The sequence below is a fragment of the Trichoplusia ni genome, chromosome 6, assembly GCF_003590095.1.
Source record: "Trichoplusia ni isolate ovarian cell line Hi5 chromosome 6, tn1, whole genome shotgun sequence".
In the NCBI taxonomy this organism is placed as follows: domain Eukaryota; kingdom Metazoa; phylum Arthropoda; class Insecta; order Lepidoptera; family Noctuidae; genus Trichoplusia; species Trichoplusia ni.
This window is the reverse complement of record NC_039483.1, coordinates 16,478,540-16,492,592: the sequence shown is the minus strand read 5'-3', so window position 1 is coordinate 16,492,592 and position 14,053 is coordinate 16,478,540. Positions and strand designations below refer to the sequence as shown.

At 33.0% G+C, this 14,053-nt stretch overlaps 1 protein-coding gene across 1 annotated transcript in view; it reads left to right on the top strand.

Moving 5' to 3' along the window:
* The window catches only part of LOC113495291 (elongation of very long chain fatty acids protein AAEL008004), a 33,589-nt gene that overhangs the window by 1,077 nt on the left and 18,459 nt on the right, over window positions 1-14,053 (top strand). The gene's annotated exons all lie outside the window — the stretch shown is intronic.

The window sequence follows — 14,053 nt, the reverse complement described above, 5'->3', positions numbered from 1 at the left end:
GAGATTTTTTTTTTGTTCTGTTCCCCAAGACATATTCGGGAACACTTGCAATATAACACTTAATCGGAAATCATTTTACTAACCAAATAAAATTTCAACCTTGGACACATTAAATATAGATTAAAATGCGTTGCCCATCAGTCCAATCATAGCCCATCACAATAGGCAATAAATCCGACCATTGTCGCAAAGGGCATATGTTATATTTCTAGAATAAGAACAAGATTCCAAGAGGTTATTAGCATAAAGTAAATAAAGACACGCGATCGGTTGTCACGCTAGACAGCTGTGTGATACATATAGGTACCTGGTTTAAATACCTACATAATAATATAGACTAATGTTATAAGGCTGAGTTGTTTGTTTGGTTGAACAACATAATATATCTCAACGATTCACTTGAAAAATATATATCTTTCTCCTTTTCTTTTTTAAGATTCGAGCAGTAAGCACATTGTTGAAATATTCTCAGGTTTGATTGTTTTTATTGGTTTCCTCACAATATTATTTCTTCGCTCTTGTTATCAAGTGATAATAACTGTGAAATATGTGTAAAGACATTTTTGCATGCCAGGGTTCGAATAAGCGACCTTTGAGTTAACAGTCCGATTACATCATACAATGTTGGATAGCCTATTTAGCTAAGACAGCAACTAAGAAGGGCAGGGATAAAACCACGGGGCTTTAATAGTATATGATAATATGGATTTGTAGAGTTCTAAGCTGGACCAAAACCTCTTCCCATGTAGAGATGTTCGACAAAAGATCTTTGACGAATTATCGTATCATTAAGGACATCTCAATTCATTACTGCTAACGTGACTTTTTATTTGGATACTGCAGATACTAGATCTGCAGTATCTTATAACTGCAATCTCTATGAAACCAGCCATTGATAAGCACATACACACATTGCTGAACTTGGCTATTTTTTTATTAAAAGCAAATCTGGATAATAATCTTATGCAAAAAAAAAGAATCTCACCTTAGTATTCTTACTTTAAATTTTATTCGGAAGTATCGATAAAAAAACATAATTGGAGTCTAAAATTATCCGATTTCAAAGAAATGCTTTGCATCATGTAACTGACTATCAAATACCTGTTACTGTCATTTATTATGGTTAATGCTACCTATAAACTGCTAAAAGCACATAGTTCTAAGCAACAATAAATGAACTAAAGTTTCGGATTTCAATGGAGAATGTTTGACATCGTAAATCGCAGACATTTTTTCCCCGTGTACTGAAAATCCCTAACAGTATTAAGAATCAAATAAGACTATTATAATATCAAAATGTGACATTAAAATACATAATTAATGATCACTAAATACGTAATGACTACTAAGGCCATAAACATCACATGAATTAAACATTTGAAGACAATCATGGCACAATTTTTGCTGACAATTCTATTTTTCCATTTTACCTAATAACACTGCATGATACAGTGAGCATGTAGTATGTACAGCAAAGATACAAAGTTCAATTTTGAAAAACACGAATACGACCAATACTTTGTGGTTTGTGTTCATTATGGATGCATTTTTGCACTGTATTTAGCAGGTACACGTTATTGATAGTGTTAGTACTCGTACATGTCATTTAAGTACTGAGCAATTAGGATTACTTAATATTGTCCACTAGCTGTTGGCCGCGACTTTGTCCGCGTGGCAGCGATATTATAAGTTATGATGTTTGAAAATCAATCAACAACAATTATAATTATTTTGCTGCGGAGCTTTGTTAAAACAGTGACATCTACTAGGATATTCGATTAAAATAATGGATTTGAAGAAAAATTTTGTTCGGATTTTGTTTTGCTTTGGTTTGTCTTGGACCTTTTTTCAGGAACAATTCCTTCATAGATGATTATCCATTGACGCACTGGACACACAAAAGTTAATGATTATAATTTCTCTCCGTTTTGTAATATTTCTCGCTGCTGTTCTGATCCTTTTATTGATAGCCTGATAGTTTATAGCATATAGACTGCTTCAAAGAATGAGCTATCTACTATTGAAAGAATTGCTAAAATCGGACTAGTAGTTGCTAAGCGCTTTAAAACAAACAAACAAACTCTTAAGCTTTATAATATTAGTACAGATTAAATATGAGAGTTAATTTTAAATTCGAAGGTCAGACATATTTAACATCGAGAGTAGCGTGATGCCTTGAAATTAGTATTGCGAAAAGTGATAATTATTATGCTATGCTATCTTGGTAGCCACGCCTGCGGTTTAACTTGCCTGTTAACTAAGCATGTTTGAATAAAAGTGACGTGTGAATATATTGTGCTAACATACCCAAAAAAAGTCTGTTTCATTTCACACACTCATAGCTTAGTAAGTAATATTAGTAATTGCTAAATAAAGACACTCTATTCCGGTTTAATATTACTCTACATTACACTTCAGAAATTAAATCGAAAAAAGTAATTTAGATTAAAAGACCAGAAGTACGGTTGCTCCATGTGAAATGTGATCTCCAACCAAAGCCTAAAGTAATGAAGTACTTAAAGTGAATAGTGCATACTTTGCTAATGTTGCGGCTTATTAATTCAGCTGTTTATTAAGCGGTGCAAACCTGATGAAATGAAATTCACTGTCTTTCACAATCTCACACATTTTATAGTGAAAACGAAAACTTTAGAGAGCTGAAGCGAAAATCTGAGACAACATTTTCCCCTCGCGGTGTTTTCATAATTGTTAAAACTTTTTCGAAATATTTTTCAAGCCCATGAGTGAAGGTGGCGCTAGCAAAAAATTGTGTTATAATATTTCCCCATCCATAAAATAGAATAACCGACGATATAATTTGAAATGACTCCACAAATCAAGTTAAGGAAACATTATCTGCTAGCTAAGATATTTTTTAAACACTCATCAAATGCCATTGCATCTTTCTTTATCTTAAAATTTATTACTATGCAAAAAATCTCGGCGCAATGTTTTACGATCTGCGGTAAGGTCAATAAACAAATTTACTTTCGAAATGCTACATGGATTATAACCACCGAATTCCTCCGAAATCACGTATGTTGTAACATTATTGTACTATTAACAAAACCCGTTGGGTGCTAGTCAATGACAACTTAACTATTACTGTGCTATTGGGTATTATGGTAACAGATCATTATGTAGGCGCCAAGGCTCCTCTAATTGAAGTTATCAATGAAATGGGCGCAATCATCGCGCTGTTCCGACCTTGGTTTTAACCGAGTTATGGGTTTTCTTGCCCTAGTTTGTTCTTAAGATGATTTGTTTTGGTGTTTTATGTTAATTATTTTATTTTACTGTTCTGTTTCGTCATTATCATCTTCAACCTTGTATCGTTCACGCCTAGAGACCTTTTCATCATTCCTCTGAACTTTTATATATTGTTTACGGATTTCAGTAAAATTCTTCAGTTTAACACCCTTGGAAGGCGTGTTTTATCTTATCATATAGGATGAACTAGTTTAAAAAATGGGAGGAATTTTCCAAGTCGTTATAAAGTAATTATAACGGATATTATCAGTCAAATAATATTTCCATTCACCTTCCACGGTTCAATGGCATCTTGTATGTCGATTTTCGAAATTATATTGTAGAATGATAGTATATCAGTGCATTCATCGATAAGCATCAAAAAGTTGGGTAACATGTATTGCAATTCGTATTAATGAAGTTTGCTCTACTTTCTCAAATATATCATCTTATTTACCTTTTATCTTTTTTTCCAGACGCCTAATGTGGTTGATGCTCTTTTATTTTCCACGAAAACTATTTTCTCGATGTGAAAATTCTGTTGTGGATTGACCGGGTTCACCATGTCACAACCTTTGACCAGGTGAAGTAGGGACCTGCGGGTAATGGGTAGGCGGCGGCACCTCGTAACCTAACCAGTTGACAGGTCACAGATCCAACGATGTTTTTCTGCATTAAATAATATGTAGATTATTCCTAAACATCTTATGAAATACCGTTTAGTCTCATGGCTTGGACTGCCTTGTAACATTATATCTGTACCAAGGTCATCAACCTTGAACTTTGAAGAAATTCTTGCGTTTGGTATTTGTCATTCATTTTACCTACTTATGACGTTCGTATGTGGACAGTAAAAAGTGTTAAAGTATGTAAACGGAAAAAGTGTGTTTTTGAAGTCTTTGTTGACTTATTGACTTTGGGTCATGTTTTTTGCGTTACTTTGATTTTTTAAGTAGTAGATAAATATTTTAAGTAAGTAGGTAGCAAAAGAGATGTAAGTGGAAGAAGGCTAGGCTGGTGATTCCCCAGCAGTGGGACTTTTTTGGCTAGATTTTTTTAAACGACTCCCTTATTCCAGAATTTAATTCTTGTGTAGCGGAGGGCTTCACAAACGTTCAAGTCACATGCATTCAGACATCCATCAGACACACTCATTCAGGCACCTAGAAATTGTAACAGTATCTAATAAATTAAAAAGTTTCAATTTATGAAAATGCGTGCGCGTTTTCGATGTCCGCATAGCTAGGCCTCCAATTTATTAATCATCGTATTTATTACCTGAAATTAAATCTGCAACGAAACAACACCACATTTCAAGAACGTACTTAATTATTGAGTGCATTTTTGCAAGTCATAGTCGACCTTACTATTCAAAAATCATGTTTGTTACATTGACTATTTGAGATCAAAGTTCAGATTAACGACCTAGGCATAAATTTCATAACGATTCAAGGCCATTAAATTTTGACCTTGTTATATTATTTATTACCTGCAGAAAAAAACTATTCTAAAAATAAACTAGGCGTATTTCGGTTTTGCATAACCAGTTTTAAATTAGTTGTAAATAACGTCAATAAAGGTATGATGACTCTTATGCAACATGTTAGGGCTCTTACACATGAGTTGACTTATGGGATGAACTTATAAGATTTTTATTACTTCGTTTGATAAATAACAACAAATTGTTAATGTTTTTTGTTTTCTCAACAAAAATGGAATACATTCAGAATATTTCTTTGAGTTCAATTAAGGCTGCATTAAAATGAATGGCTATTTTTTGAATTTTGAATTTTAAGGATTTCAACAATTAGCTTAGCTTTTACTTTATATCGATTCCGTTTTGTATTTATTTTTAATGCCATCATTACTGATAAACAAGACTTTATATAAGATCAATACAAAGTTTCTTACTTTCTATAGTAATTTGAAAATCTATTGAAGTATTCTTAACCCTAACAGTTTTACTTCCATAATTATGTGAGATCTGATATTTTTCTTATTTACAACTAGGGTTTAAGTGCAATGTGCGTCATAAACACCTGCGCATGCGCCGTTAACGTAAACAATCTTAAGGGGGAGTTTCCGAGTGACTCGCGCAGAAAAATTACTTACATAATTATTGGCGTTTAAAGTAAATTAATTAATTGGCGTATTTATTAGATTTTTCCACGCAAGGAATTTTTTCATAGTTTACTACTCGGTTGTGACTTTACTTATAAAATTCCGTTTTCCTATATTTTATAAACATCAATAACTATTTTTTCGAGATAAATGGGTTACTAACAGTAAATGGTTTGTTAAACTTCAATGTCATAAGTCAGTCAACCTTTGACTGCCGTGTACATACAAATAAAATTTAGTTTTATTAAACCCAGTTATCTAATCATATTTATTATACACCGTGATTTTTTAGTCGTCTTACAAAAGCAGCCCAGTTCATGTATCCATTTACAGTCAGTTTCAATTACAGTAGAATCATTATTGCACGTGTATACGTCACTGTACTCCTCCTTACCGACTCGACCGATTTGAATGAATTTGAAATTTTGCTTAACACGAATGGGTGTAGATCACGCGCATGGGGTTAGATATCCAAAATATTCTGCCAGTGTAATATAATTATATACCAATGAATTGATTGTGATATTTAAAAATTATTAAGAACCCACGTTAAATTATGGGTTCCGGCTGTTATTCATACATCTTTGTCAGTCTTTACAGGTAGTCAGAAGCTTGAATGTCTGACAACCAGTCTGAGGGATTATCATGTTTCCAGGTAACTGGTTCGAGGAGGTCAGACAGACGGTCGCTCCTTGTAAAACACTGGTACCTAGCTGAATCCGGTTAGTCTGGAAACTGACCGAAACACAGTTGAAAAAACGCTAGGCCGGTGATGATTTAAGAATTATTAGCGTGATCTTTGGAAAAATCTTCAATAATAGACTACCGATGGTTCTCCCACGCAATGATAAACATCTATCGTTAAACGTGGTCGGGTATTTTTATGAGTCAACTTTAACCACTGGTTTGAACGATACGATGATAACCTGTCTCTGTGAACTGCAACTGTAATTTAATTGACTGGCGAGTACCAGCAACCTACTGAATAACGTTTTAAGTTTTATTTACCGCGCAACTAAAGAACTACCAAATGTTTTGAAACCAATTATTTGAAACAATTACAATTGTACTAATTATTTGAAAGAGGATACCTTTAAATGAAAAATATTTTGATGGATGTTAGGTGATATTTCCGATTTTTTCTTTATATTTATAATTTTACTGTATGTGTATATATTAATAAACTCCGCCTTAATGACTAGAGCGATGTGAATGGTTTTTTTGTATGCGTTTGGATGGCACCCTGAATGATTTAGATTATATAGAACGAAGTTCCTAGAGTCAGCTAGTTTTAAGGAAAGAATAATGATAGGAAACATATTGAGCTTAATTATATATACCAAAAGGTCATTTTTGGGTAACAAAACGGAACATAACTAACTGTATTATTACAACTATAACAAGTTTATTAGTTAAACTATATTATTTTTAAGGAACTGTGTACCAGGTACAAAAGCAGAAGTAATTTATTAAACAATATTATTATAATTATTCAACAATAACTCAAGGTTCATTGAACTTCCTGACTCTATAAAAATATAAAGAACGCTCTTTTCGAGGCTCTATAGGACGTGACGTTACGACATGTAGAAACAGCTGCCGTTAACAATTAGTATCAAATACAACAATAAGCAGTTTGGCTAAGGTCAATGTCAGTTTCGAAACATTTGCTGTAGGTGTTGGCATTAGACTTTGGTAGAGTTTTGATTCCGTACGCAAAGAAATAATCGCAACATTATTACGATGGCTCCGATGTGTGTCCTTCTGTCTGGCTGTATCTTATGGACCCTTATAGCTAAATAGTTACTGTTGTTGTCAATTATTTTCGGTGACTTCCGTTAAATCATTTCAATAACCTCTGTAATTAATAGTATTTTTGTCCTTCATACAATAGAAAAAAGACTCAATTATTATATCGTTGGGTGGGGCGTGCTTGCAACGTCTCACATACACAAAGACACAGATTTATTTGTTGATACAAATGCTTGTCCAATGCTTCGTGATACTTCGTGGCCGATCCTCAAAGGACTACGCCAGTGGTGGAGTGAGCGACTCCGCTACCGCGGCCGCTAGTGGCTAAGGACTCCGATTGGGTCCGAAACTAGTGACTCGTTATTTAGTAAACAATCCGCTTTACGAAATTACAATCTAAAATAAACTTTTTTTTACTAACAAAAAGCAAATAATGTGATGTAGAAACATTTATTTTTAGAATGCGAAAAAGCAAACATAACATAAATGTTTGACATTCACCTAGATTTAGATTTATTAACTTTAATTGAAATAATAAACAACTAGGTATTATATTAAAAATAATTTGTATTCATGACAAGCATTTAATTAGAAATGCGCAATTTTTTCGTTCATTTTTGACAGCCGTTTAGGAATTGTAATGTTAGTGCTAGTATGAAACACTGTTACACAGTTAAGTGGGCTGTGGAGGTCAGATAGGCAATTGTTTTATTTAAATTAGCAATTATAAATAATAATTTTGCTGATTTCATTATCTTTTAAAAATTTGAATAGCAAATTTTAATCCTATCTAAAATTGCAATAGAATACGGAAGGTTAGGTATTGAACTTAATTTGGTATACCTAGACTCCGATATAGTTTAATAAGTGCGAGACGGTCTCGTGATATAGAGAGTTCCGTTAAAGAAAAACATTGGTCACCCGTAAACTTTAAAATTTACCGTTAACCATCTCTACTAATTGTTGTGACTTTCCAGTGTGTCTACTGGCCCTGACTGATATACCCGAGGTATTAGGTTCGATTCTCACCTAGAACAAATCATTGAGTGACGACCACGGCCATTTAATTCAAGTGTAATTGAAATTTATCTATAAAATATACGTTTTCAGAAATATATAAGTAAATTTATGTTGTTCCAACGTCCCAAATTAAGCTATCACCTGTTCCATTCCTCTCAGCTAAACACACGCACTTGACATACATTTAAAACCATCAATCATAGGAGCAGAGCTTGTATAATCTCATAGAAATCAAAAGTGATTAATAAAGCGAGTGTAACAGATAAACGAGATGACATTATGACAGTAACCGTGCTATTCACACATTCGCCACGAGTCATGCTGTCTCTATCATCACAAAGAGGAATATAGAGACAAATGTACATTTGAGAACGTCTTAGAAAAGAGTTGTTTGTAAATATGGGCGTAAGTAACATGTATGTGTTAGTAGCCTCGACAGTCATTGCGAAAAGGTTTTGTTAGAAAATGACATGCTTGATAGGTTCAGTCTCATTTTAGTTGATGTTACATTTGCTTACTTTGTGTTCAATGGGTGGCTACGGTTACAAGATCGAGTTAATTTTTGAAAGTAGACTAAAATGTTATAATGATACTGTAGAAGATGAAACGAAAAAAGAAGATTCCGCAATTTATTATTGAAATGAATTATCACTCACACCATTTGTAATAAGGAGCACCTTAATGTTTAATATGAATATGGGTTGAGCATAAATGATTACCAGACTTACTGATTTCCATTCCGGAATTCAATAGTTAGGAATAATGAAATGATTATGAATTCCTCATAGTGTGTATATTCACTACTTGCCTGTATGCATAAATGACGCACGGCAAAACTTTCGCTCTTATTGGGATCATGCTGTATTTGTTACTGTTAAATAGACCATGGAGAACTTTATAAGCTAGCTCAAGTTGTCATTCCCTGTCTACCAAGAGAAGAAACATTAAAACAAACTTATGGGTTTTAGTCTCTTCTCTAGTTCAGACAACATGTTTGCTGTTTTTGTTTAAAATTGTCAACAACAACACTCAGTTTTTTTTTTAATTTGAATATACTGAAGTACTGTCAAACCGTATTTAATTGCCGATTGCTACTCGTGAATATTGAACCTTCAATTCTAAATAAGTAGTGTTTGCTATACAAATATGAATCGATTGTATTTACTCACAAATCTTTAAGTGTTTTGCAGTATCCTTAATGTTTAGAAGGAAAACTATGAGGAAAATTAAAAAAGAAAATATCGGAAAGATTCTTATAACTTATCTATTAATACGTATTTTGATTATATCAAATATATAAGTAATGAAAATATTAGGTTCAGTAAAAACGACGACAGGAAAAAAAACATAATTTTCTTCTATTTTTTTTTTTAAAGTAGGGTATTTAGCTATAAACGACCATGACAAGCCTCCTTTAAAATTGCTGACTGGTTCTTGGTCTGGTTATGCCTTCTAGGCTACATGACGTCACGTTAAATTTAAATAAGCGTCAAGTAGAGAGCTTTCTTTGTACATTTCAAATATGTAAACACTATTTACATTAAGTATACATTGAACTGCCAATACATCAATGGGGCCGCTTTGCATAATAATGTATTCAACCTCATCACATCTTTGTAATTAATGCATCATTTATAAACCCTATAAAAGGCTAATGTTGTAGTTTTCCAAGAAGTAGTGTTACAAAAATGCATAGATGCATTATCCCTACTAATATTATAAATGCGAAAGTAACTCTGTCTGTCTGTTACGCTTTCACGTGTAAACCACTGAACTGATTTTAATGAAATTTGGTATGGAGATAGAGTTAATCTTGAGAAAGAACATAGGATAGTTTTTATCCCGGACTTTTGAAGAGTTCTGTTGGAAACGCGATATAACCGACCTCCCGAAAGCTAGTTGGTTAATCAACTCAGTTGTCCGTTCATAAAAGGATACCACTTTGTAATCGCGTACTTGTCTTTACTTAAAGCTTAGAAAACTATAATGCCCAGTATTTGATGTTACATAAAAGTCAGATCGTATCTACCGAGAAAGAGTTTTTATTTCTGTAAGATAAAGAACAGATTGAGACGTGACACGTATGAATGTATTATGTTAGTTTTAAGATAGTTTAATAAATTAATTAGTTTTAGTTGTCATGCCCACACACAAACTGCAAACAGTTTTGTTGGGTTTTATGTAAAAATAAATATTAACGTAAAAAGTTTAAAAAATAAAAATGTTATCTTTTTGAAACAAAAACTTTGCCTTCTTTGTAAAGCACTCGAGTTAAAATGTAACATAACATTGTGATCATCAATATCTTCAAAATTAGTATATTGTGGTTTCTTAGGTTTACGCGAATGTTAAACATTGAAATGAAACTATTTTTACGGATTTTATCGCGGTTTAATTTTAGATTACTATGATACCTGCAAAGGTTTCGAAACGTCGGGAACTAAAATCTAAAATTAAACCGCGATAGAATCCGTAAAAGTAGTTTCATTTCAATAAGTATATTTTTAATTTGTTTCTAATATATATAAATGCCTTATTATATTGCATAAGTACAAGTATTAATGCTTGTTTATGAGTTGTAAAATTTATATGTTTAGTCTAATAACGTTGTTTGCGACACGTGTATCTAATAATAATTTATAATAATATTAGTTTCTGAAATAAAACAATCCCAAACGCATTGTATATCAGTGTTTTATTCGTTTTGTACGTTTCCATACATTTTAATACTATTTCGAAAGTATAATTAAATATATTAACTTTAAACTTTAAAATTTACAAATCAAGGTGAAAATCTGCTATTAAATTGAAAAGTTTTGCAACGCTAACATATTAATAATTATTTATGTCTATGAATAAATCATACATTTAATAGAAGCAGATGTTATTCCAAACACGATGAACCTCGTATATTAATTTGTTATATTAAATGACACAAAGCCGTGTTATAAATTCTATGCTAAACGGCAATTTAACTGTTGGAAGTGGCTATGAAACCTTAACTTAATTTCATAATATAAAATGTTCATCCTCCTTAAAAATGTCCTTAAAAATGGGTTAAGTTTTAGTTTTACTGGATCATTTAGAAAGTTAAAGTAAATTAGTTTAAGTAATTTTTTTATCAGTAGTATGTGCCAGGCAAATCAACAGCGGGGCTCAAAAAATCTAATATTATTTCATCACATTTAAGTTATTTGATTATCGATAACAATTGTAGACATGACACAAATCTCGGGGCACCGACAGAAACAATTGACGAAAACGCATTTGAAATGCGCTTGGAGGCAAACGTTTACACTATTTCTGTAATTTGTTGCTCTGATACAATTGTTGTATTGCTGGAAGGGCTATTGTGTATAAGTACTTATTATAATAATACCAGAAAGTTATTTAATTATTATAATAGTGGTGTAACTATTTCATTGCACCTTATCGCCTAGTTCAGTCCAGGTGAAGAAAAATACTATTGTTTTTAATGCACAGAGTCAACATTTTTAGTCTTGTTTAACTAAAATATATATGATTAGAAAGAATGAGACCTATCTTATTTTAATGATAGTGCAATCACTTTTCCCTATTGGGAATTCAAAGCTAGAAGTTCATTACCATGCAATAGGCATCTTAGAAACAGGTAATTAACAAGAAATTTATTTACATTAACGCACCTTACTATAGTAGATTTTGTTGTTATCAAAATCAAAAGTCATTTATTCAAATTAGGCTACTAAATACCTAGCACTTTTTGAAGGTCAGATTACATTGGACAGCACCCAGTTTTGTCCACCCTACACCGCTTCCTAAGTGCTATTGCTGTGAGAGAAGAGTTATGAACCATGATAACATCTGATTGTATTTTTTTTTTTAATAAATGCTGACAACATCACATACATTGTTCTGAACCCAAAGTAAGTTGCTAAAGCACTTGTGGTATGGAATTCAGAAACAACGAAGGTACCACAAACACCCAGACCCGAGACAATGTAGAAATGTGAATTTTTACATTGACTCGACCGGGGATCAAACCCGGGACCTCAGAGCTAGCGACACATTGAAACCGGTGCGTACGCCACTCGACCACGGAGGCATGCATGCGTATTTTACGCAGAATCTCGAATGAAATTGAATTGAGTAACTTGTAGTTTAACTACGCGGAAAGACCGGTGTAGTAAAAAGGTTTAATGCTCACTACCTCTAACGGGGAAGCTGACTGCACGGATAGACAAGACTTAGGTCACTATGCTAAACTCAAGCGAGCAGTGACAGGTGGCGGGCCTAACACACCGCGTAGGACAAGCATTTGTGCGATCTACGAATTCTCGTTCTGAGTTTGGGTTACTAAGTACCTAATTATTATGCGTTTGATTTTAATGTTTGTAAAATCTTCTGCCAACGATGTATTAAATTAGTCAAGGAGTCAGTATTTTAAAGAGGAAATAATAAGAAACAAGTCATCTGGGGCAAGAGAGATTCAAATTCTAGAGAATTAAAAAGAAGATCTATATATCTGCCATATAACATAACTTTTTATAATGTTATAAATTGATGGATAAACTGTAAAATGCGCATCGTTCTATAACTTTATTACTTTGGGTGAAGGTACCTTTTCGTATAGCTAATTAACATTTTTATGCGGAAATAATTAAGTAAATAAATCAAGTATTGTTTTAAGAATTTGATCAATATTCAAGCTTTGTATTTGTTAATACGTTACGTAGGTTTGGTCAAGTTGCTTACCGTGGTGATTAAAGACCAGTCTTATGAATCAATATTTGTATTAGAAGCTACATACCCACTATACTAGTTTTCTATTTATGAGTATTTACGACCAAATATTTATTGGGAAAAACAAAGTTAATCTTCATCATCTAAAATTAGGGGTATCTAGGAACTAAACTAAACTAATATTTACATTTTGAAAGCTATATCAATATAAAAAGAAAAATATACATTATTTACAAAGCGTCAAAAAAGATATCCTCATCCCTGCCAAAGTCGGGAAACGTGCCCAGAAGGCTGGCTGCATTGCCACGTTGTATGGCAATGCTAATTCTTTGGGCAAAATATAGACCAGTCTTCTTTTCTATTTATTGATTTATCAAAATCTCCTTAGTAACTCATTATTCTCGCTACCTTATGTGATAATAATGTTCATCTGTTGATCAAATTGTAATGAAAAGGAATGTTCTCAGTACGTATCCGTCAGAATTGCAACCATTTAACGGCTGGTAAAGGTTACAAATAGTGTTCGAGAAAAAGTTTAACATGTTTTCCGAAACACAACAAAAGATAAAGTTGAACATCTGATAATTCTCCAAAGGTTCGTAAAACAACGTCATACCAAACGGTTGTAATTCAACCATACGAAGAATCAGAAAAAAAACCTTGATGAAAATCGAACCTCTTCAATCATGAGATCCTGCCGAGGCAGTGGGATTGTCTGAAAGCGTTACACAAGGAAGCAACATGCGTTCCATTGGGTTCAATGGTTTTAATCAGTAGAAGTCTGACATTCCCTTCGGGCCTTCCACTCAACCCAAAGCGGAAGAAGTCATTTGATTTTCGATTGATGATATAACATCCGAAAAAAGGAGGCCTCATGGCATTCTATGCACACAAAACCAACAGGCGAGCTCTTACTGGTAAATGCCATTTAAAGCAACACAGCTGGTTGTTACAGCGAGGTAAAGGGCAATTTACTTGTACCAAGTCTACTGCCCATTTATCATTGTTTCCTCCGTACTCTTTAATTTTTTATGAAGAAATTATTCTTTGTTTGTCATAATAGATGGTTAGGCGTAATTGAGTGGTTAAGAAATTGAAGCTTAGTATTTAATTAAGTATACATTTTGCCTTTAAAGGGAACTATGTATGACAAGGGTTAGTTTAATAACAGCCTGTAGTTTATTTTCTC